Source organism: Pseudorasbora parva, chromosome 4 (genome assembly GCF_024679245.1).
Source record: "Pseudorasbora parva isolate DD20220531a chromosome 4, ASM2467924v1, whole genome shotgun sequence".
NCBI lineage: Eukaryota > Metazoa > Chordata > Actinopteri > Cypriniformes > Gobionidae > Pseudorasbora > Pseudorasbora parva.
Genome location: NC_090175.1, coordinates 41,191,539 through 41,218,846, shown reverse-complemented (window position 1 = coordinate 41,218,846; position 27,308 = coordinate 41,191,539). Strand labels below are relative to the sequence as shown.

The 27,308-nt window shown below is 37.6% G+C and overlaps 1 protein-coding gene across 3 annotated transcripts in view; it reads left to right on the top strand.

The window, feature by feature from the left end:
- The first annotated feature begins 2,146 nt into the window (after positions 1-2,146).
- The window catches only part of apbb2b (amyloid beta (A4) precursor protein-binding, family B, member 2b), a 64,392-nt gene continuing 39,230 nt past the window's right edge, over positions 2,147-27,308 (top strand). For 2 of the 3 annotated variants that reach the window (XM_067441790.1, XM_067441788.1), the window contains exons 1-2: positions 2,147-2,243; positions 23,174-23,223. The gene's annotated coding sequence lies outside the window, so the exon portion shown is untranslated. Of the gene's footprint in view, positions 2,244-11,170; positions 11,258-23,173; positions 23,224-27,308 lie in introns of those variants that run through there. The other variant, XM_067441789.1, reaches the window with a different exon arrangement.

Below are 27,308 nucleotides of genomic sequence, written 5' to 3'. Positions count from 1 at the left end.
TTTGTGAAATGAAGCATAAAAGTGAATCTGCACGCATAGAGGTTTACGATTGACTGAAATGACTACTCTTTAGATCACAAACAACTCTGCTCTGCCTCTGTTCTTGGCATGAGTGCTACTTTGAGGAGTGGAGTTTGACCTCTGGGTCACTTGGGACAGCATGTCTGAGCGTGTGCTTTCAGGACACATGCCTTTTGTTGTTTCTGCAGCTTCTACTTCAAATAATTATCTTACATTGCATGGGTTGAATCAATAAAAATTCCTTTGCCTACCTGTTCACTACAACACAACAAAGCTATGCTCGTTTAAATGTTTCATAACATCAGAAAACAATAATTTTCTTTGCGTGTAAAAAAACAACACACACACACACTAGTTCAGACAGAGGAGGCCTCAGGAATTCAATTTACCCTGCAGTGTCAAATGAACTGCCTGCCACAGTCTGTCAGGTCAAAGTTCACACTAAAAAGTCTGCACCCTCCCCCTATCCCACCACACACACACAGAGCCAAAGACATTTAAGAGCACAGATGGTTAATGGCTATCTTGTTTAACATGCATAGCTACAAGTTTCTCGATCTCCTCCTGTGCCTTCTTCTCCCGAAGAAGATGATGTAACAGAATAGCTAATATAGCAGTCTAGACACTGGACAGCTGCTTTAAAGCTCATGTCATGCAAACGCATTCAAATGGATCTTTGCAGAAAATCATTCATTAATTAGTTAGACCAACGACAAAGTAGCTCTATAAATTAATTTCAACAGTTTCAACGTTATATGATCATTATTTTGTTGCAGCTTAATTTACATATATGTAGAGCCTATATGTAGACCCGCTGTTCGAGCTCTAAAATGCACTATAAAACTAAAAGAAAAGTCGTTCTTGCATGTTGACACGATATTTATTATCAGAGAACTGGATTATTACTGGATTATCTGACAGTTTCTGTTCTCAGCGGTACATTTGCTCCAGTTTAAATATTGTGAGGTTCTCTCTCCCATTTTCCAAACTTTCCGTCACGCTCTCTCTTCTCTCCGGGAATGTGTTTCCTGTGGTCCGCTGGCTGATTGGTCCGTTGCCTTCCGGGGAGACGCGGATTGGATTGCGCTCGACATCTGGAAGGGAGGAGAGTGGTGATGGGAAGTTCGACTCATTTATGCGAATCGGTTCTTTCAAAAGGTGCACAAACGATTCGAGGTTCTGTTACGACATTTAGTACAGCCATCCCAGGACATATGGACTACAAATGAGCAATGCCACATATATTGCTTCCAGTAATATAAAGTGTAATGACAGTATTTCATAATTGCTTATTTTGCCATTGCTTAGAACCCACATATTTTGGAATTATTTTTATTGCAATGACTTTCGATTTTTCTAATTTAATTAAAGGAATTTATCCCCAAAAATCTGTAGCCTATTAAAATGTTCTGGTGGCTGTTTAAATAACATATGAAGTTTGCAATTATTGTATTATTCTTCCTTTCACAACTTTACAATCATGAATGTAAATACAAATTTAATTAATATATATATATATATAGAAACCCTACAAAATCGATTCATTATATTTTAATATTCTATGATGTAAAAAAAATTATATAATATAAAATAGGCTATTTTAGCTCATTTCAGATGTCATGATTATAGCCTCGTATAGCCTAATCTATATGTTTTGCTTGTAAATGTTGTAATCTTTGTTGTAACAAAAAGGAATATATTTAAGTTGTTATCATCTGACCCAGTTTTGTTAATTGCAGTTTTTTGTTTTGTTAATAAAGTATAAGTTTGAATCTTCATAAAATGTACATTAAAAACAGCAATTTATTCAATAAAATATTCACTCATTGGTTTTCAACTCCCCGTTTTCTCTTTTCCCTCCCTTTTCTGGTTTCTGCTTCCATATATTTGGGGCACTTTTTCGCGTTTCTTTGTCTCTTCATGAGAGATCGCTTCATGTACACCTCAGTTGTAAGCCGCTTTGTATAAAAGCGTCTGCTAAAGGCATAAATGTAAAATGTAAATTTGTCGTTTGTTGACTCGAGAACCGCACGGACTGATTTTCAGAACGAGTCGTTCAGAATGGTTTTGGGAATCGGTTCCACCAATACATGAAAAAGATCCGACTCAAACGAACGACTATCGAATCCCGAATCGGACATTGCTTAGAGGAGAGGAGGAGAATAGACGAGAGGTAAACCAGAAAAAAAGGAGGAGAACGGGAGAGGGTGCTGACATCTGAGGTGAGTGATGTACTATTCCTAAATACTTAACCTGGACATTCGAGCAACTGGATTTATGATTTGAGAACATTTCATTCTTTCCGTTTTCCAATTTTGTTGGTTATAAGTGTGAAAGGCTGGACATATTTTTGTGGACGTGCTTCGCCCAAACTGCGATAGCAGAAGACAGGCGCCTGACCAACGGTTTCAAATATTATCGTTGCTACAATAACAAGCAAGTTGTCGCTTGATATATTGTAACGGGTGTGACGCGTCTTTGATGTTGTTATATCCTGTACGTTTTAGTTGCGATGAAATGTGTAAACGGGGTCAGTAGTGTGGTCACAGCCCTGCTGAATTTCGCTTGACTTAACGGGTCACTTTGTGTTTCCCTTTTGATCCTTCACTTTTACAAGATATATCACTTAAACATTAGGCTGTAACGTTATATTTTTAAATAAGTGCCATTTGGTCTGTTTATTTCGCGACGGTTATTTTTACGTGCCTCGCCTCTCCCCTCTCAGGTCCATGGCAGGCTCCAGCAGCCCCATGTTCAAGGCCAGGCCAATGGAAAAGTCAAAGCAGCGGGAATCCATAGCGTATCACGCGGGACTGAGGCAAACACGCTTTTTTGTTTAAGTTAAAGCACCAACATGTGTGTTTGAAAGAATCATTAGTATGAGGCGAGCGCATGCACAAGAGCGCGCCCGTAGGCCCGTGTGTGCGTACTCTGCTGTAGGTGCGCGTCGCAGTGGCGAGACTCTGGTCCTGTTTCATGACGCCCGTTCTGCGGCAGGCACAGGCAGCTCCAAGAGCAGACATGTTCTCTGAAGACCATTTCACATTCTCAGGTCCTTTTATAGAAGTACAATAGCCAATTATATACACCAGTCAGCAACATAGCATCTCCCACAGTAAGGCCTTTGCGAGCTGTCGTATAAATTGGGTTGCTAGCCAAGGTAACATTGAGAGCAGCTCTGGGAATTGTTGCTATATTTCTGGAAAGCAGTGTTTTGCCAGTTGAAATGGTAATGGTGGTTGTCAATATTCTGCCTGTTTGTTTGTGATCTTGCAGATGTGTTTGTAAATTACAAGAGGTCTGTTGCATCTCTGGGCCGTCTTATCCATCAGAGATGTGTGGTGTGATTATGGCTAGGCCTGTCACAATAACTACTTTTTGTTTCATGATATATCGTCCCCAAAATAATTGCGATAAACTATATTATTGTAATTTTAAGACAATTATATGCCACTGAATATATAATCCTAATATAACAGCATAATAATGAAAGTAGACCTACACACTTTCAAAATGACAACCTTTTAATTCTTCAGATCATGGAAATTAAGTGTAAAAAATATATTATCCTAAATAAAATATATATATTTTTAAATAAATAGTAAATAAACATTTTCCCTTTTGAAACGGCTTTAACACCTGTCATTCTGCATTGACATTTATATGTGCACCGGAACAGGGGATTTCGGGTTTGAAATCGAGTCCATTTTGGCTTATTCTTCTGAACTGTCAGTACTTGTCAAGAAAACACTTTAACGTCTCAAATGGTGCCTGTTTTTCTCCTGCTGATAATAGCTCTGTGTATAAAGGAACTGAGAACCACTTACACCTCCGTCACGGAAAACAACATGACCACACAATCGAGTAAAATGTTGGTGACATTCATTATCATGTAAACAATTATGGGCAATAAATTGCATCACAAAAAAATTAGTTAGGTCATGTACATATACATGTACATATATTGTGCTATATATCGATATATTGATTATTGCGACAGGCCTAATTATGGCAAGCAGTTTGGACTTTTATTCATTCACAGGATATGAATTCTTGATATCAACAATTCAATTTTCACTAGTAAAAACTCTAATTCTGGATATCAGTAATTATATTTTCACTAGTGAAATGTCACCTTAGCCTGCCATTTAAATTCAGTTCTTGATATTAGCAATTTAATTGCTAATAGTGACAATGTTACTAGTAAGAAAGCCATTAAAGATATCTGAAATTATTGATTTCAGGAATTGAATTAATGATATCAACAATTTAATTTAAATGGCAGCCTATGGTGACATTTAACTTGTGAAAATATAATTACTAATATCGAGAATTAGCATTTTAACTAGTGAAAATTAAATTGTCGATATCAAGAATTCATAGCCTGAGAATAAATGAAAGTCAAAACAACATATAAATAAACATTTACCTAAAGGATTATTAGGAACACCTGTTCAATTTCTCATTAATGCAATTATCTTATTAACCAATCACATGGCAGGTGCTTCAATGCATTAGGGGTGTGGTCCTGGTCAAGACAATCTCCTGAACTCCAAACTGAATGTCAGAATGGGAAAGAAAGGTGATTTAAGCAATTTTGAGCGTGGCATGGTTGATGGTGCCAGACGGGCCGGTCTGAGTATTTCCTAATCTGCTCAGTTACTTGGATTTTCACGCACAGCCATTTCTAGGGTTTACAAAAAATGGTGTGAAAAGTGAAAAACATCCAGTATGCAGCAGTCCTGTGGGCGAAAATGCCTTGTTGATGCTAGAGGTCAGAGGAGAATGGACCGACTGATTCAAGCTGATAGAAGAGCAACTTTGACTGAAATAACCACTCGTTACAACCGAGCTATGCAGCAAAGCATTTGTGAAGCCACAACACGCACAGCCTTGAGGCAGATGGGCTACTACAGCAGAAGTCCCCACTGGGTACCACTCATCTCCACTACAAATAGGAAAAAGAGACTACAATTTGCACAAGTTCACAAAAATTGGACAGTCGAAGACTGGACAAATTTTGCCTGGTCTGACGAGTCTTGTTTTCTGTTGAGACATTCAGATGGTAGAGTCAGAATTTGGTGTAAACAGAATGAGAATATGGATCCATCATGCCTTGTTACCACTGTGCAGGCTTCTGGTGGTGGTGTAATGGTGTGGGGATGTTTTCTTGGCACACTTTAGACCCCTTAGTGCCAACTGGGCATCGCTTAAATGCCACATATAAGCGGCCTACCTGAGCATTGTTTCTGACCATGTCCTTCCCTTTATGACCAACATGTACCCATCCTCTGATGGCTACTTCCAGCAGGATAATGCACCATGTCACAAAGCTCAAATAATTTCAAATTGGTTTCTTGAACATGACAAAGAGTTCACTGTACTAAAATGGCCCCCACAGTCACCAGATCTCAACCCAATAGAGCATCTTTGGGATGTGGTGGAACAGGAGCTTCGTGCCCTGGATGTGCATCCCACAAATCTCCATCAACTGCAAGATGCTATCCTATCAATATGGGCCAACATTTCTAAAGAATGCTTTCAGCAACTTGTTGAATCAATGCCACGTAGAATTAAGGAAGTTCTGAAGGTGAAAGGGATTCAAACACAGTAATAGTATGGTGTTCCTATAATCCTTTAGGTGAGTGTATATAGTGTATCGTTAGCCTCATAGCATAATTGCCGAAGTCATTTTTTGGCCAGTATGATCTGGGCAATTATGCTATGAGTTTAATAAGGCCCAAAAGTCTGAGACCACCAGTGAAAATGTATTTTAATATAAAGGGATAGTCCATCTAAGAATAAAAACTTTGCTTTTTAAAACTTAACAATGTTGATTCTAGGTTTTTAATGGATAACCAAAAATGATGAGAGAATAATAAAAATATCTTCGTTTGTGTTTCTAAAATAAACAAAAGTGTTTGGATCAGTGTGATTGTGATGACAGAACTTCCAGTTTTGGGTGAATTATTGAAAAAGTTATTCAAATGTAGATTTTATGAATGTTGAGGGGTTTTCAAACTTGTTTTTATTCATATTTTTGGCTTTAGTACTATGATGACAACATTAAAGCCAGTTGTTTCAATTTGGAAACAGCATGTTTTCTCAGTCACACTTTATTTTTTTTTCCACAATAGTCTATAAATAAAAATATATAGCTAGTTGCAATTGAATTTTAGAAAGGTGGTCCCTTGCAAGGGGATCATCATATTTCAAGCTTCTTGGCATCGAGAATTAATGTGATAATTTCTGATTTTGCCTATATGATAAACTCAATTATTTGGTAAGTTACTGGTTGGATGTTTTTTTTAACTCACAGAGTCACTTCAATTGACAATAAAAACGTAATTAAAAGCCTAAAAATAAAATAAGGTTTAATAATGTTTTAATGGGAGGAGTCAATTGCAAGCTCAGGCAATAATATCTGTCTGCAGAGCCCAGCTGCGGTTTTGCCGGCGCATGCGCAGTTTCACTACAGCGGTTTCACGGCACACTGATACATTTGATTTTGAAATCTTAATTCTGTCTTTAAACTATCTATTGATTATTGTTGCTCCTGCTGTTATTTTTTTGCATCTGCTGTTGCCCAGAGTCATTCAGGCTCCTTTACTGATATAAAACAATGCTGTCATAAACACATATTTATTTAACACATATATAATTAAAAATTTCAATTAGGTGTTTTTTTTCTTTCTTTTTTTTCTTTTCATAAACAAACAGCCTGGTATAATAGACACCATGTATTTTCAATGCCTGGTATAAAAAAACGATCTTTCGAATATAGATATTTCAAAGGTTTCTATAATTATACAATTATTAGTCTAAAGTCAAGATAACTAATTTCTCAAGTTGATTAATTCTGCCTGGGGTAAATGCATAGACTTGAACACAAATAAAACATACTTTTAAACAGGCTTAAAGTGTGAGCATATTATTAATTTGTTGGAGACATGACATAACCAAGAAACAAATGTAATTTACATTTATTTATTACATTTACATTTTAAACATTTCATTTTTTTACCATTACAGTTGATCACTAACTAATAACAATAGCCTAAATAAATAAATAAAATTGTAGTTTTATTCCTGTCCGGTGCCGTAACATGCATCTCGAAGACATAATGATGCAATGCTCATGCACGGTCAGAACTCCTGTAATAAAACTGTGGTTGGGGTAAAACTGTGCCTCTGTGGCTCTGCAGTCAGACCCTTCTCAGCTCAGGTACTACATGCATTTTTGAATGGCGATCATATTGAGTGATCTTAGCTTTCTGATCTGATCAGTTCTGAACTGTTCAGTTCAGTTAAAGCCAAATGCGACAGTGGCAAAGAACCCAAACTCCATCAGGTGACAGAATGGAGAAAAAAGGCTCAGGGAGAAACCAGGTTTCAGTGTGTCATTATGATTAAGGCAACATTACATGTCAGGAGTCAGATTGAAACATTCAGAATATTTATCCTGTTCCATCTGGTTGAAGAGACGAATTTGTTTAGGATCTGTGCCACTGGCCGTCGTGTCGATGAGGCCTTCACAAGGGAGAGAGATGATACAATCTCTGTTGACACTTCAGGGATGCGTTGTGGTTGTTTCTCTCCACCATCTGATCTGGAAAGGCCTGGGTCCGTATGACTACAGTAAACCTCGGGATAAACAGAGAGACTAATATTAGATGCCATTCTTCTTATGATGTAACGAGTACATCAGGTGTTATGGGAAGTGTGCCCGGTTCTGGCTGACCTAGTTTATGCCACCTAACAATCATTTAACCAATTTGAATACTAGAAATTGATAATATTCTATGTGTATGCCATAGTAAAGAGATGCGTTTTTAGTCTAGCTGCATGTCGACAAGTTTCAATAAACCTTTATTGATTCAAAGGGATGATAGTACTGTTTATAAAGATGTTTAGTGAAATTGATACCATGCTTAATAACTAGAGCTAACACTAAAGAGCATCTTTTAAATTTAAATTGAAGCAAGAAAATGTTACATTTTGTACCAAGGAATTCACATGATTTAAAATTTTATATTAATTAGTGACTTATAATATAGTGTAGAATCTTTGTTTTTTTCCCCTATAAAATAATAATATACAGACTATTTTAGATCTAAGAAAGCAGATACTGATTAAAAACTGTAAGCACACATTCAGTATACATAATGCAGGAAATTTCAGTGTAAACCAGTCTTTTTCAGTGGCTCTGTCTTTTTTAAAGCCTCTTTCTCTTCTTCTTGATCTGCTAAACTTGACTCTTATCCCTTCACCCCTTGTCTGTTTGTTGTGCAACGGCAGCTCAGTTCAGTCGGCTATAGTGAAAATAGTATCCTTGTTAAGGATTCAAATTTCCATGTGCTCTGGTTGGGGTAAGGTCGCTGCTTGAGGAATGAGAGTCTTCTGGAATGTTTTGCTGAGGGCTGTTGTGGTCATAAAGTCTTATTTCCAGAGCTTGTGCTCCTCAAGAATTTTTGAATGATGCAATGTTTGTTATAACACTCATCATGGGTTATATTTTGGTGAGATGCTGGCACAATGCTATGCCACCATATACAACATGAATTTTGTTTTGTTTTTGTAAATGTGCTTGGTATCACAGGATATTTTAGAATGGTGGTAGGTCATTTTTCTAGGTAGTGATATGTTAGGGGTATTTTGTGACTACGTCATTGGACATGCATTAACTAACATTTTGTGGTAATATGATATTGTAGCCTGGCAAGCCAGACCCACATCAAGATGTTTTGTCTGGAAACTCACCATTGACAGGGCTCAATTCGAGGGGCGGGATAAAAGGTTGTCTTTCAAACTCCCTCTGCATGCAATAGGATAGCGCCGTATCCGTTCGGCAAAACTCAGAGCACATCTTCCCTTTTTAAGAATGACTTCAGTGCCGTTCTTTGTTCTTTTCTCAGAGAAAAGCTTAACTTCAAGTCTTCCAGAGTTGCGATCAAAGCCGATTCGAAAGACCGCCGTTTGCCAGCTTCTGTGTTTACTAGTAGCACGCAAGCGCAACTCTGCCATCATTATCTTAAGCCCCGCCCATCGACTCTATACACGATGTGATTGGCCTGACCAGAGTTTGGTTTTTACAGCTCAGAACTGTATTGAGAGTTGCTCAATGACACTCGCGGCAGATTTGCGGTAGATTTGCTGCCACTAGGGTGCGTCTAGATTTCTAGGCTAATGATATTGCCTAAAATTGTCAAATACAATTTTTGTATTTGAAACCCCCAAGGTTTGTCATGGCAGTATGACCCATTTTACATTTTGGATGTTGCTAAAAAAGTTTTAGATTTTTTTGCAAGGATTGATATAGTGTGTGTAATTTATGTACAATAATTTATGTTATTGTATTTTTGGATATGGTTAACCTTCCTCCCATGCACTTGTCTATTACCAACAGTTGTGCAATGGTAATTGTGTACTAATAACATTTTGGATGTAGTGATTAACTTTTCATTCATCTCTTGGTGCACAATTTCTAATTACCCAAGATTTTTTACATACATTTAAAATGTATAATGTGTGTAAAGTGAAATATATTTAGTGCTAGATAAATGCTACAAATCACTGCATGTCTCACTTAACTGAGTAGACTATAGTAGTGCTGACTATTACCAAATCATGATATTTGACCATTATTACTCTTTCCCAGACTTTCAGAAATAAGGCCTGCTGATTTTGTAACAACAGATTAGTCTGTTCCAGTTTCAAAGCTTTTGCAGCTCCCATTGTAAGTGCATTACTGTAATTATGATTTTTGACCATTTTGCAAACTGAGGGGCAAATGTTTTTTAATGTTGGCACAGATGGAGCTTAACTTGTGTTAAACCTGGAATATTGCTTCATATGATGCAGCTGCTGCTTTCATTTTCATACTGCTCTGTCTGCAATTTTGCAGACATATTGCAACATGAAAATGCATCCATCTTTAAATTTTTTGATTGCAACATTTTTTATTTTATTTACCCTGCCAATATTTTCACTTGCCCCACCATAATTTATTTTTAGAAATATTTGTTATATGTGCCAGGGAAAGGGTTTTAATTGGCTTGTTTTAATGACTTAATAGCTGGAAATTACAATGCCATTAACTCCATTATAACTAAACTTTAAATGTGTAATAGTTGTTTAATTTGTTTATGCTTTTTAACTAATGCTTTCAAGACTTTCTTACAATTCAGTTTTGACTGGCATGTTTTGTGAGTCGCCTACCTATGTTTAAATCCTTGTAATCTCAACAACATTCAGTTTATTACAGAAAATTGCTATGTCTACAGAAAATGTTCAGATGTAAACTAAATGTGTAAGGCTGCCAGTATCATCCATTCCGAGTTATTATTGCAAACGGGTACATATCATATTATTTTAATTTATCATAATCATGAACACTGGTTTGTAGTGCCAATAGTTTGACTGTTTACTGTACTTTAGGCTAGCTGCGGTAGTCTGTGTTACTAGTGTCAATGTTCAGCTGTAGTAGTGGTCTTTGCTATGTTTTACCCCTCTTACTTGTGCTCTAAAAATCTGCAAGATATTCGGGGCAAAAATGTCAGTGTATGAGTTCTTGTTTTAATTTATAACATGATATACAGAGTGCTGCTGTTTCCCTGAATATCAGCATGATTGTAAATGTGATTTTCACACGCCACCGTCAGCCGGACTAAGTGTCAAAAGAGCCTGCTGTATGACTGGATTTAATTTGGGAAACAGAAAACGAAAAAAAAAAGAAAAAGTAAAAGAAAAAAAGATTTATCTGTTTAGACTAAAGTTTGGACTCCATATAATGTTCCTTACAACTTACCCAACATCCAGTAATCCATGAATATTGACATGCAGCCAGGAATCGTGTTTCCTGACATGTACATGAGCCTGATTTCAAAAATAATTTTTCTTAATATAACATAAATGATGTCTCTTACTGAAATATGGAGTAGAAAACCCATGAAAGATATACGTCATTTAAAAAAATAATTATAATATATCCATTATATATTTGGACAATGGGCAGCACCATTTTATTTGCGTTCTATGTCGATAACGTATATGACAAATATCCTACTTTTCACCCTTTTATATTTATCCACATCCTCTCTTATTCCATTGCTCTCTTTCTTTCTCTGTCTTTCTTTTTTACACACAGACACACACATCTTTAGCATCAGACTGGAGTTTGTCAGTGTGGTAACTACAGGATCTGGTATCCTTGTTGCAGCCTGTGTGGGTTTTTTAGGTAAGCGATGTGATGTCACTGCTAATAGCAGCGTCCTCTGGGCATACTCTGTGTGTGTGTGTGTATGTGTTGGTTTATATTCCAGCAGGCTGCTGCACTATGTCTCTGTCTCCCTCTTTAAGGGTCTGGACTTGCTGACTGAGGAAAATGTGAGTCAGAGGGGGATAGGGAAAGAGAGAGAGTGAGAGAAGGGGGCCAAGAGGGAGGTGCTGTGGAGGGACTGCAGCTGATGGCTGAGAGAGGGGGGTGAATGTAGTACAGGGGTACATCTACACTTTTGGGTATTGCTCTGTTATATTGTTTTACAGGATAGTACTTTTACTGTAGGCATTGAGCTGCAGCCTGGCATGAATGAAGGTTGTAAACTTAAAGGGTTACTTCAGCGATTAGCATATGGCTTTGTATCAGTAGAAGCCCTACAGTATATTCAAATGATTGTGCTTTCCCCCCCTCATATCCCCCTGAGACAAGAGATTTATGCATTTTATTTCTGGAAACATTCCTCCTATGATGCAAATATCGTCAGTTTGCATCATAGGAGGAATGTTTGGCTAAAGACTACAGCCAGCAGAGGGAACCATTTCCGCATGTTTTGAACCCGCACATGGGGGATGGGAGATCACACTCACAGCTCACCTCAGCTGCAGGCACTCATTTAAACGGAGCTATGGTGAGCAATGTAAGTCTTTTAACTTCTCAAATTAGTTTCTATGAAAGTTAAGCTTGCAAAGGCATGAACTGAAATGTGCCAGACTGAACTCGCTCTCATCATGAGAGGTCATTCAGCTCATTTATCTGACTCCTGCAGTTAGTGCTCAGTGTTGTGATACTCGTGCGGTGACTCACTCATTATATTGAACAGACATGTTCAGTTTTTAATTGTAGTGTCTTCTCCAACTCAGTCACACAGTTATCAAGTTGGTGGCTTTGGGAATGGCCTCATAGGGCAACGAAGCATTCTGGGAATTGTAATCTTTCATCCCCATGAGACAAAAATACATTTTCTGTCTTTTCTCAGTCTATAAGGCACCAAATTCAAAAATAATTTCACATTTCTACTACATTGAGGACCCAGTTTAAATACAGATTCATCTACCCAGTGCTGAAGTACCCCTTTAAATAAGTTTGCAGGGTACATTGTTTTTGTGAAGCTAAAGTAGCCACAGGATACATCAAAACAACTTAATTTTGCCCAAATGAAACATTTAACAGCCAACTAATTTTTTTAGCTACATAGGTACATAATAGTTTGATAAATATGTTGTTCAGACTTCAGAAGAGGTCTATGTCTCATTTGATGCCATTATTGTAGTGATACTGTTTTCTGTTTAGTTTTTTTATTTGTGGTTTTTATAAACTGTCTGTTTATTTAGATTATGTCAGCCTATTTTGGAGGTTCTCGTGTAACAATATATTGCAATACAAAAATGCAACAATATTGTGGTGAGTGACAATATATATTGTGTATAGTTCACCCAAAATTAAAATTACTGTCTGAGAAAAGTTTACAGTTTACTAGGGGTGTCCCTGACTAAGGATTTACACATTCGAATCAGAATTTTCGAATCTCTCTATGGTAGATAGAGACATAAGGTTTTGAGTTGAAATATTTAATCTCACACACTTGAAATTAACGTTAAGGTTCCGTGAAAGAAAGGTTTGCAGCAAGTGGCTTTGTGCCAAAGACAAACGAACAAGTTCAGACAAGACTATTAAGGGTGACATTTAAAGGGGTACTTCAGCGCTGGGGAGGTGAATCTGTATTTAAACTGGGTAGTAGTAGAAATGTGAAATTATTTTTGAATTTGGTGCCTTCTAGACTGAGAAAAGACAGAAAATTTATTTTTGTTTCATGGGGATGAAAGACAACAATTCCCAGAATGCTTTGCTGCCCTATGAGGCCATTCCAAAGCCACTGCTACTGGATTACTTTGACTGAGTTGGAGAAGACACTACAATTACTGAACGTGTCTGTTCAATATAATGAGTGAGTCACCGCGCGAGTGTCACAGCACTGAGCACTAACTGCAGGAGTCAGATTACATTCACCGTGATGAACGAGTTGATGAGCTCTCGTGATGAGAGCTGGGGGTAATTGCGACTGTACTCGCGGCATACATTCACAACACATTCAGTCTGGCGCATTTTCAGTTCATGCCTTTGGAAGCTTAACTTTCATTAGTTTGAGAAGTTAAAACACTTACATTGCTCAGCATAGCTTCGTTTACATGAATGCCCGCAGCTGCAAGCTGAGCTGTGAGTGCGATCCCACCGCCCATGTTCGTTTTGAACACTTTCATGTCAAACAAAACAAAACTGTGATTAGGGTTGGGCATCGTTTTGATTTGAACGATTCTGATTCCGATTCCGATTCTTACTTTCGATTCCGGTTCTTTACGATTCTCGATTCCGATTCTTTGAGGGGTGGAGTCAAAACATGTCACATCGATATTCAATGCTATTTTCAATACAACGGGGGAAAAACGCTGCATATACTGTCAATTAGATATTTTTTATATAATTTTTTTTTTTTGAAAGTCTAGGCAATCAAACATTTCTTCTGAAGAGATCACTTTATATGATAAAGCTTTTAAGCTTTTTCTCATATATAAACATTGATCAATTACTATTAAAATGATCTCACAAATATTTGTTAACTCAATGTATTTTTTACAACGGGGTAATTGTGTTGCAATAGCTTACACACAGCACAAGTAAGCTTAATTTTGAATGGTAAATTGAATAAACAAAGATACATATTACAAAAAATAGCACAAATAAATACAATAGAATAAAAGATATAAATGAAATAGACTGCTTTATTTTTTCAGGTAGGTCTAACATTCAGGTAAGAAACTGAATAAAAAACGCAAAGTGGCTAAATAAATTTAAAATAACATTGGATAATGTTTTTGCAAAAAATTAAATAGTTTCATATAAAACCATTAAAGTTAGACAAGTTGATCAGTCAAGAGCAGTGTGATCGTTTGTCTTTTTGTAGTTTGACTTTGAATAACAAATGTATGTAGGCCTACACTTGTATGTCAGGGGCGGCTTTATTACGGTAGGCTATGTGTGTGTGTGTGCGCTTCAGATGTGAGCTTGAAATCTGCGGGGATTCGTAGAATTATGTGCAATCCCGCGCAAAATTCAGACCGATCACACACACTAACACTAACACGCTGTCGTAAGGAAAAGTCCAGCAGAACGCGCGTCCGTCGTGTTCAGAGGTTAACTGGCTGAATGAGAATATGCGGCTGCGTGTCAACTCGCTGACGGTCAGAGAGGAGAGGAGAGGAGAGGAGAGGAGAGGAGAGGAGAGGAGAGGAGAGGAGAGGAGAGGAGAGCAGAGCAGCTGGGATCGATTGTGTAGGCTGAGCAGGCTATCGTATCTTTTCAGATATTTCAGTATCGATATTTTTGACAACACTAGTTGCACTGTGCCGACCCAGGCTTTTAAAAGTGAAATAAATCCACACTTCAGAGCCGCTTACCGGGCTTCCATGACTAAAAGAACAAGCGGGCGCGCAAGCACCGGAAATCAGGTGGCCATGGAAACCAAAATTTGCGCGCTTGGAACCGAAGATCGGAACCGAAAATAAAATTTCTAAACGATTCCAATGGAATCGTTAGTTTTTAAACGGTTCCAAGTGAGAACCGGTTCTCGATGCCCAACCCTAACTGTGATAATATTGATAATCGTGATAAGTTGGGTCACTATAATCGTGATATGAAATGTGCATACCGTTCCATCATCACTAATGTGCACAACTGTTTTCCTTCTGTTCCATCTGTCTAAAATTACTGTTACTGTAATTACTGTCACACATTTATATATTTTTTAAAATAATTTTACACCCATTCCAGGCCTGCAGGTTGTCAGATATTTCAGTTGCCTAATTTAGCGTCAAATCAACGTGAAGGTCAGGGAAATAAAAAGAGTATTGACCGAATTATAATGCATACATGGTGTACATGGTGTACAAAATAAACTTGCCTTGCCTACAATTACCCTTTTAATAATGTGTGTGGTTGTGTATTTGTCCCTTCTAGGCAATCAAAATGTTTGCCATATGTGGCTTTGCATTTGCTGAATAAAAGTTTGGATTGCATCCGAGAGATGCGGCTGCGTCCAACGAATCGCTCTGATTCTCAAATGACTTTGTAAATAAAGCTTACGACGGAAAATCGGCTTAAAACTGTCTAGTGGGACATTGGCCTTAGACTAACTTTAGAGAACGGAGGAGGGAGCGGCCAGACTCATCATTCATCCTAATCAGTCCTGCGTTCCACAGAAAGGGGTGAAAAATAATGCTGCAATCCCAATGTCGTGTATGTGTGTGTGTAATATTATCACACTCCTCTCATCTGACCAACAGTTGCCTTGGGCTTGACTCAGAATTATGAAAGTGCTGTTTCATTCGCGCTGTGTGTGCATGTGTATCCTGATGCCTCTTTTCTATCCCGGTCTAACAATAGGAGGCTTGTATTGTTATTTCTCACTCCCCGTTCTCTCCATCTCTCTCTCTCCCTTTTTTTCTTCCTCTCTGTTGCTGTTGAAAGCAGACAGCCATGTGGCCTGTTTTCATAAAGAAAGATGATGACTGATTCACGTGGGTGAAAATATAAGGATCTTCTTCACCATTTGCACTAAGATTGTATGTTCATTTGGGTTGGGTTGCATTATTTGCTTGACATTAAACCGAAAAACCCTGATTTACCTAATAATTCAATTCACTGCATCCTTGAAATGAAAGGTCACAATTATTGACAAGCCTGACATCACTTCCTATTTCCTGTGGATGTTTTCACAGAGCCTGAGTACACACACTCACATTCCTCTTTGTGTTTGTTCAGAGTGATTGTGTATTGGCATGTCTGTGGAGAGCCGGCCATGCTTATGTTTCTTCATGCTTTTCTGAGAAATGCAAACATATTTATTCTGTTTTTGGAATGAATTTGTATATTATTCTGTCTGCCTCTCCTTGCTCAACCTTCTTTCTGTGCTGCACTGAAATGAAATTGTGTCAGGCATGTCTAGCACAAACGCAGGCGCTTTACATCAACCTTCTAGAAAGTTCCTCTGCTTAGTCAATCTTCTACCGTCCATCTTGTTTCTTTTTTTTGACAGTGATGAGGTGAGATGCAGGTTACATAGGCACATGAAAGCAAATCTGCATTTCCAATATTTTTTAGCTGCATGTGAGTGCGTGTGTCTGTGTATGTTTTGTCAAGGCTGTCAGAAACAGATGGTAATTTTTATGCTAATTTTCATGCCTCAAAGCAATGCACTCTCAAACCTGACAGGTCCAAAGGTATGAGTGAATGTGCCTGTGTGTTTCTCATTGGTCATGTCTGCTGTTGTAAATTCATATTCACCCATCACAAGCCCAAAGCAAGAGGATCACTGAATTATCAAGATGTTTTATTAATGCCAGAGTGTTCTGGGTGGTTGTCTGGGTGACGCTATACTATCAAGTTTGTTCTGTAGGTGGTAACTTCAGTCAAAATATCCTACATTGAAAGGTTAAAACAGGGATTGTTCAATTCCCTAACCAGTAGTATTGAGAAATATATAATTAGTTTCAGTTTAACATTCAATGTTGATTTAACATTGGATTAATGACTATGCAATGTGACGTGCAGTAACTACCATAGTGCAGAAATTAACTAGCAAGTCACGAATGTTTCTCAAATCAATAACTATGTTACACATCCAACGTTTGAACCAGAGCCTGACCGATACCGGTTAGAGAGTAAAAAAGTCAGATATTGATATATTGGCCGTTACTCTTTGTGCATATTATAGTACCAGTCAAAAGTTTGGACACACTTTCCCACTGGTGTGTCCGAACTTTTGACTAGTTCTGTAATGCATATTCATACATTAGCCTTAATACAAGTTATTTCATGTTTTTCAGGTACAGAAATATTAATCATTTGTAAAATATGATTATTATCCTGTTTGACACTGTGAAGCTGCTTTGACACAATCGTGATTGTAAAAGCGCTATATAAATAAAGTTGATTGATTGATTGACAATGATACTTGACAAGATGCACTTGATCGGGCTGTGAGACAAGTGGGAGCGCTGGTGGCATATCTGTGGCGACGGTTTCATATCAGCTGATAAATCAGCTGAACGATAAAGTCGGGCTCTAGTTGGAACCGTATTGTTTCATTAGTGTTGTTAATTATGTGAAGGTGGTAGAGTTCACGGAACAAAAATGCGTTGTACAATTTACTTTGATATAGTTTTCACTCAGAAATTGACAAGTAACAAAGAAACATTGATTTAAAAGTAAGATTTTAAAGTAAAAAGACTGAAATAGTATTTTCTTGTCAAATGTAGTCCAGTAATCTTTTTTTTATTTACAACTTTGGAAAATATTGTTCACAGTATAATAACTTCTGCAAATATAGCTCAGGATTGAATGAATGTCAGATTATTGCTGTAAATAACAAACATGACAAGTGAAGAACTGCTTCGCTATTTTTGTTCTCTGTTTTGGATAACTTGAAATGTATGTGTATATACAGTCAAACCTAAATTTATTCAGACACCTTCAACATTTTCTCACATTATCACAGTTTATTTGCTATAGTTTAGAAAATACTAATAAAATATGACAAGAACTCAGAGTTAAACGTGTCAGAACCGAGCCGCAAACACCCGCGATCTCTCTTGGGCCAATATGAAAGTAATGTAAACTGCAATTCATCAACTGGCCACTAGGGACTGGCTCCAGAAGGGAGCAGAATCTCATTGAGCCCCATGTTAAAATTCTCAACTTTACAGCAGAAAAAAACATGTTTACAGCTTGGTACAAATTATGGTTTTGGCCTATAAGGCTAATTTTGATCTTTAAAGTAAGTAACCTGGTTGCCTTAAAATTTTGTTTATTGAAATTAAAAATTTGAGTTGATGTAATGAAGGAAATTTGTTTAATAAATAGAAACTCAAAATATTATTGTATTTGAACCACAAAAAATTTGATAAATCATGAAAATAGCACTATATGATATGTTTCACTGCGTCATCACAAATAAAACACACACAATTACCTTATATGCTTACAAAATCTTTTAATAATATTTTAATAAAGGTTGTCGAATCTCAAAAAAATGTTCATTGTATTAACTCAAAATTTTAATTTCAATGAACTAAAATTTTTAAGGCAACCAGGTAACTTTTTTTCTAAATAATTATTTACAGTGTGTGAATGAAAGATATGATGATTTAATGAAATAAAAGATAGATTGTACTGCATAAAAGTAAAAGATAGAAAACAATAGATTTTACTGCATGTTAGCTTGCATGTTTTTCCTAATTTTTCTCTGCTTCTAACTACAGGTTAAACTAAACAAATTTGTTTTAGTTTGAGGGTTTGCACTTTGTTTTGTTTGTAAACAACACAAAAGGGTTGTTTACAAACGCTCATTGGAACTATGGTATCGGGAAATACTGAATCGTTAAACTATGTAGCTAGCTATCGACAGAACTTGCGACCATATAGTTGGCTAACAATGCTTTTGGGAAACATGCCTCTGCGTAGTTGAATCATGTATTGTACAACACTTCTTTGAATAACTAGTTTGTTCGTCAAAGGCCTGTTAAATTGCACATTGCTGGTGTTAATAGGTATTAGTGCAAATATATTGCTGCACAATCTGATCAGGAGTTACAGAGTTTCACAGAAATGAAATAGAGAGAGAGGGAGAGATAAGCCCTGTATAAGCTGTTTTATGTAATATTGAAACTTTGCTGCAATTTGTTAATGCTTAGTTTAAAATGTATGTCCACAGGTCAATACACACATTTTCCATTTAGTTGATCTGTTTTTTAGAGGCAATACTGGGAACAATGGACTCATCCTGCTGGCTTTTATAGAATGCTTATTTCTATACATAACAGCCAATGTTTCAGGCCAACCTTTGTTGTGTCTAGCTGAAGTTCCTTTCAACTTCCTTGTTGTGTGTGTGTGTGTGTGTGTGTTGAGCTGTCCTGGCTTCTAAATCATGTTTATTGTGGCCCATCCGCTCTATTCATTGTTCTGGGGTCTATGTTGAGGTCACAGGAATTCTGGACTTATATTTTTGAAAGTGCACTAGGTTTTAAAATACATTGTTTCAATCTTTAAATGCAGTACATTTTACTTTGTTATTATGCATAGTGAGAGAAATATATGTTATTTTATATATACATACTTACAAACTTTTAACAGTTGGGGTTCAGTCTTTTTTATGAAAGAAATGTGTTTTATTAACCAAGAAACAATTAAATTGGTCAAAAGTGACAGTGAAATACATAGAAATAGAAACTTTTTGTAACTTTTTTTATTTAACTTTATTTCTATTCATCAAAGAATCTTGAAAAAAATTATCACAGTTTCCACATAAATATCAAGCAGTACAACTGTTTTAAAAATTGATAATTGTGTTTCTTGATCACCAAATAAGCATATTAGAATGATTTATGAAGGTTCATGTGACTGAAGACTGGAATGAGGATGCTGAAAATATAGCTTTGGCATCACAGGATAATGTACATTTTGAACCGTAATATTTTTTCACAATATTACTATTTTTACTGTTTTTGATCATAAGAGACTTATTTAAAAAAATCTTTGAAATGGTATATTGAACCTATAGCAACCAGGTTTGATCTGTCACGCCATATGTCCATATGTCAAACACTCAGCTATGCCATATGGTTTTAGTGAAAACTCCTTGTAAGATGAAGCAAAATATTACAAAGCTACTGTCCTTTGTTGGAGTAAAGTCCTTTTGGACACCTCAGTCTCTGCCTGAGTATAATTAAAAGAGTATGGTGGCCAAGTCAATACTCAGCCAAGCCTTCAGTTTACGTCTGCTGCCAGATGAGTTCAATCCTCACCCACCCAAATTGATAGCAGAATTTCAAAAGCTGGTTTTAGGAGATTTATGAAACATTGTCGTGGATTCCACTGCTTTAAATATCACTAAAATAAAATATATTATTTATTTTTATATACATGTATATTGTTACTAAAAATGTAAAATGTTCTTATGGTGGCGAATGAAAAATTCCCTGCTTTAGCTTGAGCCAGTGAGTGAGTTCCCACCGATTCCCACACATAGAGGATACAGAGGTAGAAGTGACACTTTGAGATATTGAGTGTCTATTGAATGTGAGGTGGCTTTGAATGTGACTTACAAAGATTTTGGCATCACTGAACGAGAGCTGTGGAATGTCACCACCATGATGACATCACTGAAACATTATCCAATGTGGTGCGGGGCTGTACTAGTTGCATATCTTCATGCTCTTTGTTTGTGTGTGTGTGTGTGTGTGTGTGTGTGTGTGTGTGTGTGTGTGTGTGTGTGTGTGTGTGTGTGTGTGTGTGTGTGTGTGTGTGTGTGTGAGAGAGAGAGAGATAGAGATAGAGAGAAAGAGAAAGCCCACTCCAGATGTTTGGCATTAGTGATCATGGACTGGAGGATGGACTGGTTTTTGTGACGCCCACCATCTCCATCCCCCAATTCTCGTCTGCTGCGGGAACAGGAAATGGGTTTTGGGCTCTTTTCAGATCCTGTGCTGTGCCTCTGGCTCTCACACAACACACTGTGGTTGTGTGTTTGTCTGTGAGAGGGACAAGAATGCTTCTCCGTGTGTTTCTGAGCCAGTCCACTTGCCTTATATCTTCTGCATTGCTTTTTTGCCCTAAATCATTTCTCATACACCTTAAAAGGATAGTTCACCCAAAAATGAAAATTGATTATTATTTAAAGGATTGTCTTATTGTTTAAATTATTGTTGTAAAGAATGCTGGTTGCTATTTTTTATTTAGTTCTAAGTAAAAGCTGTACAAAAAGTATCATAGAAATAATCATGACTCATATAACCTTTATATACCTTTGTATAACCTTTGCATTACTTTTGTATGACTTTGTATAACCATAGGTAAATGTTCTTTAAAAAAAAAACCTTACAACATTTTGTTGTGGCCTTGTGGGCGAGTAAATTATGAATTGTTATTATTATTATTATTGTTATTATCAGTATTACTATTATTTTAGGTAAACTTTTCCTTTAAACAAATTTGCTAATATGTTTTGTAAACATTTACTCTGAATTTACCATAAAGTCAGTCAGGAATATTCCTTATCTTATTCTCACATAACCTGTAAGCTGTAGCTCTGTTTGTCTGGCGTGACAGCATTGATTTATGGTGTTTCATCATGTTTAATCTTATGGTGGTTATTAGGAAATGATTTAATCTCTGTACTTGTCACTCTTCATACAAGCAGTATCAGAGCAGACTGCATCAGAAGAAACAGCCTTCATCTCAGCTGGGTTTGATGTATGTCAGCACTTTCTTCTCTGATCAGCGGCAGCACAAAAGATAGACTATTAGCTAAAGTGCTGTGTGTGCGTTTATGACCTAACAACTATTGTAGACAAATTTCTGAAACTTTCCTTCTACAACATATCTTGTAGTCATCTTCAAGATGACCGATTATGCCCTTTTACAAAGTCTTGTTTTTAGGGCCTGCTAGAATAGGTTATCATGCTTGCTATATACATAATTTTTCACATATTTTACATTGATGCAGCACCTCATTTCCAAAAAACCCTCAGTGAACTTCAGGGTACATGGGAGAAAAAACAAAACACACGTAAACATGTACGTGATGTGTGACAGGAAGTACAAACTGCAACTAATAAGTGCGTCTCAAAGCTTCTAGTGTGCACACAGATTGTTTATACAGATGTTGATGGAAATTTTCTCTTTCTTCTTTTCCTCTCTGTGCCTTTTGCACTCGTTTTCACTATCTTCCTCTCTTTTCCTCCCTCTTTTCATCTCTGTCATTTGGCATCTGTTTTTACAGTGCAATGTACTGGAAAGCAAGTCTTTGATATGAAGCCTGTGCGTGTGTGTGTGTGTGTGTGTGTGTGTGTGTGTGTGTGTGTGTGTGTGTGTGTGTGTGTGTGTGTGTGTGTGTGTGTGTGTGTGTGTGTGTGTGTGTGTGTGTGTGTGTGTGTGTGTGTGTGTGTGTGTGTGTGTGTGTGTGTGTGTGTGTGTGTGTGTGTGTGTGTGTGTGTGTGTGTGATTTCTCCTCTCTGAAATGTGATCTCGACTTGCCTCTTTCCCAGCATTCATCTTTGTGTTTGTGTGTATATGTTTTTGTGCGTTTTAATGGTGTTTTATGTTTGCTTGTTTTTTCCATAACACTGATTGGATGCACTTTTATGGCAGGGCAGAGAGATGTGCAGTTATGAGCAGCAGTTAACTCCGACTATACGTGTTCCTCCCTGTTTCTGCAGCTAAATAAACGTCCTTTAATCTAACCCGTCTGCCTGTATGTGAGCACAAGCGTCTCTCGCGCTTTCTCTCGCCCTCAGCGGGATGTGCTTCACAGAACTGTGCTTTCTGTTTTTGATTTGCACAGTTGGATTATTTAGCAGGTCATATTTACTTCTGCTTTATGTGGTTTGTTTAACATTTTATTTTCAGCTGCTAAAACTGTCAGTCAGTGTTTTGTGTTATGCATTTAGGATGTTGAAATGATTCTTGATGTTTTGTTTGGTATTTCTGTCTAATATTATTTCTATAGGCTTAATGTGAGTCGCACAGACCGTTAATTCACAAACCCATTAGCATGAGAGAGCAATCCCATAAATTCCTGTGATCTACTGACGCTGCTCACAACAGCCGGATAATTTCCATAAAGACCAACACAATCTACCAAGAACAGTGCAAATTAGCGTCTGATTTAAGACGAGCTGCAAAAAATAACAGTCCACACCTTTTCAGCGCAAATTTTTCTGTGTGACTTTATTAAATCCTGACAGTTGGCTTTTAACGCCAAAAGAGGGTTTGCACTGGCACAAGCTATTAGTAAATCTGGCCCTCTTTTTTTCTGTTTTGCAGGTAGGAACCTCATCTGAATGTGAAAAGCTTCTCTACCTGCATAGATACAGGTATGTGCTTGTGTGTGTGTGTGTGTGTGTGTGTGTGTGTGTGCGTGCGTGCCTGCGTGCCCTTGTTTATATTACATTGTGGGGACCAAATGTCCCCATAAGGATAGTAAAACCTGAGATCACCTACATTGTGGGAACCAGCCAGCAGTCCCCACTTTTCAAAAGGCTTATAAATCATACAGGATGAGTTTTCTAGAGAAAGTAAAAATGCAGAACGTTTCCTGTAGGGGCAGGGGCAGTGTAGGGGGATAGAAAATACGGTTTGTACAGTATAAAAACCATTACGCCTATGGAGAGTCCCCACAAAGATAGTAAACCAGACGTGTGTGTGTGTGTGTGTGTGTGTGTGTGTGTGTGTGTGTGTGTGTGTGTGTGTGTGTGTGTGTGTGTGTAAGAGAGAAGGGGTGTGATGTGTTTTTCTCAAATGGTTAATTAAAGACTTCTGAAAATGACATGCCAAGAATTCTTCAATTTTCCCTCACATTCCTACTTTTTTTTAACTCCTCGTATAAAACTCCAGTGGATTTGAGGGTGTGTGTGTGTGTGTGTGTGTGTGTGTGTGTTATGATTATAGCTGTTGTGTCCAGACGCCAAACTCTGTCTGTTCTAAGTGCTGCAGAATTCATTTCTTTAAGTGAAGTTAGAAGTGGAAAAGAGCTGAGCTATAAAGTGTATTTCATTCTGTTGTTTTGTGTGTGTGTAATCTGGCTGCAGCTCTGTGTAGATGAAGTCCTCTCTGAAGTGTCAGTTGCAGCAATAATATTTCGTATCGCACATTCCAGGCAACAATAGCGGAACAATTTTCCAAACAATAGAGCTTTGAAAGGTTTTATTTTATAGATTGTGAATTGCATTATTGTTGTGATAGGGTTAGGGTGAATTTAAATTGTCATAATCCACACGTCAAGCAAAGTACCAGCAAAATAAGCAAAATGCCAGAGCCGATCTTTTCCATAGGAAAAAAGTGTGGTGATTTATTTATGCTAACTTCTAAAAAGACAAAAAAGCTCTCTGAAAGTAGGCCTATCATAAAATGTAATCAACATGACTCATTTGCTGTGTTCCCAGTCTTCTAAAGCCATTCAATTGCTTTGTGTGAGAAACAGATGTTTTGAATATTCAATCCATAGAAAGTTAATGCAACCTAAGCTTTCACACAAAAAGTACAAAAAAGTATTGCATAAGCTCTATGTATGTGCATCGATCAATGCTTTTATCTGACTCATAGCCTGAATAAAGTGTCTTTAGCATGCAGATTTTGATTCAACTGCTCAATTCACATCTCTTTGATATGTGACATTTTTAGTCACGTGGACTTTCATTTGAGGGACAAAAGTGATGGGAGGATATTCAAAAGTGTTACAGATGTAAACATATAAGCAGATAAAAATCGCTCTGCAATGTGCCACACTTCATTCCAGCCCAAATGATTTATGAGTGTATTTTTCTGAGAGTCAGTGTTTACAGAAGGCTTCACTTCATTCTTATGGGTAGTTCTTTAAAGCTTGCCTGCAGCGAACAACAGTACCCAAGGAGCGCAGAGCTTAGCGAAGGGTCAATTACTGTGGTCGGGTTCAATTTTTGTACTCAAACATACACGCACACACACACACACACACACACACACATGTCGTGTTTCCATGTTTATGGGGACTTTCCATAGGCGTAATGGATTTCATACTGTACAAACTGTACATCCTATCCCCCTACACTGCCCCTGCCCCTAAACCTACCATCACAGGAAACATTCTGCATTTTTACTTTCTCAAAAAAAACTCCTTGTGTGTGATTTATAAGATGTTTTCCTCATGGGGACCTAAAAATGTCCCCACAAGGACAAGGATTTCGGATATTGCCATCTTTGTGGGGACATTTTGTCCCCATAACGTAGGGATTACCAGGCCACACACACACACACACACACACACACACACACACACACACACACACACACACACACACACACACACACACACACACACACACACACACACACACACACACACACAAACACACACTTTTTTTAAAGGGATACTTCACTGCTTTTTCATATTAAACTATGTTATTCCCTTAACTAAAATGAGTTGATACATACCTCTCTCTCGTCTGAGTGCGTGCACTTAATCTCTCTGACGCGCGGTGACGATCTGATAGCATTTAGCTTAGCCCACTAAGCCCAGTTCATTCACTATGGTACCAAACAGAGATCAAGTTAGAAGCGACCTCTAGTAACACCTCCATGTTTTCCTTATTTAAAGACAGTTACATGAATACTTGAACGATGAAGTATGATGACATAAAAAAAACATTTTTTAGAGCTTAGAGCTTTTCTAAGCAGATTAAAAAGGAGAACTATAATGCACGCACTCAGACGAGAGAGGTATGTATCAACTCGTTTTAGTTAAGGGAATAACATAGTTTAATATGAAAAAGCGGTGAAGTATCCCTCTAAGGTCTAGGGATGGGACGAAATATCGTTTGACAAAATTTCGCGATACAAAACGTGACGAAACGCATCGAGGTCGAAAAAAATGGATCGCGAAATAAAGATAGATGGCACTGCTGCATGATTTGCGTAGTATATAAATAATTCAAATGTATTGTGTGTGTGTGTGTGTGTGTGTGTGTGTGTGTGTGTGTGTGTGTGTGTGTGTGTGCTTGTTTTTGTGACATATCAGGACAAAAATGTGTATAATAACATGTGTATGACACAGGTATTACAGAAAATGGTGACATATCAGGACATTACCCCATGTCCCCACTTTTCAAAATGCTTATAAATCACACAGGATGAGTTTTTTTGAAAAAGTAAAAATGCAGAATGTTTCCTGTGATGGGTAGGTTTAGGGATAGGGGCAGTGTAAGGGGATAGACAATACGGTTTGTACAGTATAAAACCCATTACGCCTATGGAATGTCCCCACAATTCACAAAAACAAACATGTGTGTGTGTGTGTGTGTGGGGCAGACATAAAACGCAGCGCGCATTTTCTGTTTGATCTGAGGCATAGTTGGAAAAAGTGAGAGCAGTCAGACGCGATGCAACAGCAAACATTAATAGGGAAAGAAAAGGGTTGACATTAGCATTAATATTCTAAACCAAAAATGCAGTTATTGCCTACATAAGCTACCATATTTTCTGTTTAACTTTTATAAGACTCCAGAAAGAAAAGTGTGTTTTTTCACTGAGCACATTCTCTGCAGTCTGAGCGCGATGCACTGCAGCTCACTCTCGCTCATGTCTGAGGTAAATCATTAACACCATAACCCCTTACAGAACACGTGTTTTATTGAGCTAAATACATTACAATCGGCTAAAACTAATGCACAGGTTACTTTCCTGAACAAGCGCGCTCCCGAGTCGTCCGTGTTCTTCACACTGTCCACGTGAATCACGGCTCAGTTCGGCGCGCACACGCAAAATACCGGCAGTTCAATAGGGAATGCGGATCTCTTAAAGGGGCCACACTATATTCCTCCTCGTGTAATATGGACCTCCTCCAGGTATGGTGTGGTTCTGGTTTGCTCACTGGTACACATTAACAATTTTTCATACAAACTTTTCCCTGTTCTGAATTAAACTGCCAGTGTAAAAACTCCCTTTATATTGTTAAAATGAGAGAAATCACTACCGTATTTTCCGGACTATAAGTCACACTTTTTTTCATAGTTTGGCTGGTCCTGCGACTTATAGTCAGGTGCGACTTATATATCAAATTTAATTCATACTGACTGACAAGAATAAACATATAGCCGCGAGAATGCGCTCTATGCTGCTCCTGTAGCCTAATATTTACTTATAGACAACAACTTAGAAAGACTGAACACAAACAAAATGCTCCCATAAAGAAAATCTTATTCTGCAAAATACAAACAGCATGTAGTAAAACATGCATCGGAGAACAATTCTCACAGCGTTCGTCTCGCGCGGCAGAGCCTCTCCCGGCAGAGAGTTCAAGCCTCTGTGGACTCGTTCCTTCAGCTCTGGCCATCTTGCTTACAGTCCGCAAGTAGATTTCTTTTTCTTCTTCATCACAATTAAAGTAACCTCTGCTTTTCGCCAGTCCCTTACAAGTTTCTCACTC